Source organism: Corvus brachyrhynchos, unplaced genomic scaffold (assembly GCF_000691975.1).
Source record: "Corvus brachyrhynchos isolate BGI_N302 unplaced genomic scaffold, ASM69197v1 scaffold130, whole genome shotgun sequence".
In the NCBI taxonomy this organism is placed as follows: Eukaryota; Metazoa; Chordata; class Aves; order Passeriformes; family Corvidae; genus Corvus; species Corvus brachyrhynchos.
The window spans coordinates 1,368,458-1,371,907 of NW_008236193.1; the positions used below are offsets into that span (position 1 = coordinate 1,368,458).

The 3,450-nt window shown below is 56.9% G+C and overlaps 1 protein-coding gene across 1 annotated transcript in view; it reads left to right on the forward strand.

Annotated features, from left to right (window-relative positions):
• The window catches only part of ANGPTL4 (angiopoietin like 4), a 44,159-nt gene that overhangs the window by 36,984 nt on the left and 3,725 nt on the right, over positions 1-3,450 (forward strand). The gene's annotated exons all lie outside the window — the stretch shown is intronic.

Consider the following 3,450-nt stretch of genomic DNA (forward strand, 5'->3'; position numbering starts at 1 on the left):
ATTTAGGATTAAAGAGGCTTTTTTCCTGCCTGGTGTTAGGAATGCAGTGGGGAGCAGACAAAGCCTGAGAGCAGGTATTTGTCAAGAAGAATTGGCAGGTGAGGGGTGAGGAGAGGAGGGTCTCAGCTCTTCTAAGTTAGCTCTTATTCATCTGCTCACACTTCACCAGGCAGGATCTGTTTTCCTTTCTGTGGGAGGAGGGGAGGGTTAGGGAGTCCTGGCCTGAGAGCAGAGCTGTGTACTTTTGTATCCCTCTCCCTTGGCTCGTATTTAAGAGCTCATGCATGAAACGCAAGTGTCTCAGCTTGCACTATCCTTAGCAGAAGGTGCTGAGTTGCAGTGGCTGCTCACAGCCCTGGGAAATGTGCACTGGAGCAGGCAAGTGGATGCTGCATCTGCAACTCCTGGCTCTGCCTGGAGCATCTTCTCTGGCAGCAGGGCTGGAGGGGCTCCTGCAGAGCAAAGGGCAGCAGAGCGGGTGTCCCCAGCTGCGCCAAGTCCTGCAGCCTCCCTCCAGACGGGAAGTGGTGTCCCCACAGGGTTTGTGGGCCAGGAGCAGCTGCTGTCGTGTTGTGTCAGCTAGATCACAGTGCTGGCTCTGCCTGTGCAGCTGGCTGGGGACAGGAGCCAAAGAGAAGCCAGGCAGGATGAGGAGGCATGGGGAATTCCTGCTCAGGGCCTGATGCAGGGATGGTTATAGGAAAACACATGGTAATTCATCTGTGGAGCTGGGAGCTGTCACTGGTGTGTCTTAAAGCTGCGTGGGCAGAACAAAGGGCTTGTCCACATGGACAAAAAGAGAGGTGGGGTATGGGGCTTTGAACTCCTCCTGGTGCTCAGCTCAGTGGGGCTGTGCAGGGTCAGCCTTACTCAGAGCAGCACTTCTGAGCCAGGAAACTCTCTCAGAACTTCTCTCCCCTGTTTTTTTCCAAGCTCTGCTTTGTGACTTGCCTGCAGTAGTGTGTGCCATAGAATTGTTTGGGTGGGAAGGGACCTTTAGAGGTTATCTAATCTAACCCCCAATTCTACTCTTGGGGTATGCTGAATATGGGGTGCAGGGAGATGGGTTGGGACCTTTCCTACTTGCCAGTGCAGATGTAGGCTGTGCTGGCTAATGCTGGCTACAGAAATGTTTGTGATGCACAGTGGAAGGCAGCAAGAGCTACAGCCAGCCCCCACGGATGCTGTGCAAGCTCAGCACCTTCCAGTGCTGCACTGTCCCTGATGGAGAGACCCTGGGCATGCCAATTCTGTCCTGCCCAGCTGTGAGCTTCCCCTTTCCTTTCCTAATCCCTGATGTTGGTATCACTGACAGAAAACAAATTGGCTTCCTTTCATTAGCAAGTCGAGAGAGTTTTGTGGCAAACCTTAAAGCACACAGGCTGGCCCTGTGCCCTCTGCCTGGGGAGGCTTGTGGCTGCCTTCAGAGCAGGGGAGTGCTGGGGAGGCTTGTGCTGGCGGCTCCCGGGCTATTGTCAGGCAGAGCCCGGTGCCGGCGTGGCCCTGGGGAGCGGCGATGAACTCCACCAGCAGCGCTTGCAGAAAGACCCTTTTATTTGCATCCAGCAAACACAAGTTTTTCAGGGCTGGGCTGGCATGGGGCCAAGCATGTGAAAGTTGAAGGCTCAAAGCTGCCTGGAGAGTGAGAGGTTTAATAGCTTGCAGAAAGAGGATCACGTCTTTGGGCAGGGCCTGTGCTTGCTGGCAGCCAGCCGAGTAGGGGAAAGGTAGAGCCCTGCTCACGTTCTCCCCATGGCACTGAGACTCCAAAATAATGGGGTTGGGTTGGGGCAGGAGAGGGGGAGGCAATGCAGGCAGCTCTAGGCATGCCCTGCCCTCCCTGCAGATGGGTGTTTAATACCAGGTTAGTGACCTCCCCTGTGTCATGGCTGGAAATCCTGTTGGGTGAACATAGAGCCTAAGGCAGCTCCAGTCTTGTTGTCTTGCTTGGCTAAATAAAGGGGGAGGGAAAAGAAAACACAGGAGCAGTCAGGAGGGCTTGTTCTGCTGGTGCTGTTCGGATGTGCAACATGAACTGGAACTAACAAGCATGTTCCTCAAACAAAAAGATTGAACAGGGACTGTTCAAGCAGCTGCATCTCGTTCAGCTGCTGGAGAGTCCCTGTGGCACCAGGGGAACAGGGATCGAGTGCAGGGAGCGCAGCCAGGGCCCAGAAATGAGAAACAGGCAGGGATGGAGTTGACTTGTGCATGCTGGGACTACTGAACATCTGCCTGGCACCATCCCACTGATGCTGGAAGATGCAGTGGGAGAGGAGGTGAGGAGCTTGGCAAGCCCAGCACCTTCCTGCCGTGGCAGTATGAGCAGGGGCCTCTGGCTGGGGGGTTCCTTCCTCTGAGCCTGGTTTGCTTCCCTGCCTGCATTGGCCCAGAAAGTGGGGCTATTCGGGATGCACTCGGCCCCTGCATTGCTGGGGGCTCTGGGTGGTTTCGATCCTCGATGCACAGGGCACTCAATCCCTGTGTCATGGGTTCAGGGTAGGGCTGAGGCACAGCTTGTCCTGTGGTGCACTGCTGGTGGCACCAGTCCTGCACTGGCATTGCCCTGGGGGTGTGAGGGATGTGCCACGAGCTGCGCTGGCTGTGGGAGAGGGGCTGCCCCTGCCGAGGAAGGGAGATTTTGTGGGGGGAGGGGGAGGCAAAGGGAGGGATATGTTGGAAATGGGTGAAAGGTGATGGCAGGTGTCGTATTTCTGTCTCCTGGGTCCCCCCTGACCTTTCTTCCAGTTGGGGCTCTGCTCTTCACTCCAGTGCAGTGTCAGGGCTCCCCAGCACTCAGTGAGGGTGGAATGGGGTGATGCTGCGCAGGGGCTGCTTTTGCTCAAAGCACCTTTTTTTTCCCCCCTGCATCTGCCCCCCGGAAGGCCCTGGCTGTTGGAGGAAGCCCTTCTCCCTGCTGCTGCTCTGCATCATGGTGTCAGCTCTGACCCTGGGGCAGCTACTGCAAGGGGACCCCCACAGCCAGCGCCCCAGCACAGCCCAGGGCTTGTCTTGAGGTTTCTTTACTCGTCTGTCTCAGGGTCATGCTGGCAGCAGCTGTGAGCCAGGGTAGCCAGAGCTACAACCCATCCGCTCTGGCCTGGGGAGAACAGGCCCCCTTTGTCTGGGGGTGACTGGGGCACCTGTCCCTGCTGACAAAGAGCCCCTTGACTGCACGGCAGCCTGGGGATGAAGTCCCTGCACATCCTCCTGTGGCCTTCTGACTCGGGTGTTGTAACAGGTTCCCCATGCCTCATCTCTCCCAAGTGCTGTGGGTGGTGGTTCCTGGATGGACTTTTATCAGTGCTGTTGAAATGGTGCTTTGCTGGCAGCTCTGGGCAAAGTCCTTGCAGGGCAGAAGGAGCAGTGGGAGTCCCTGGGGACAGAGGGGGACAAGCTGGGGGCGGCTTCACCCTGGGCAATCCACTCCTGTGAGGAGCAGGGGCTCCC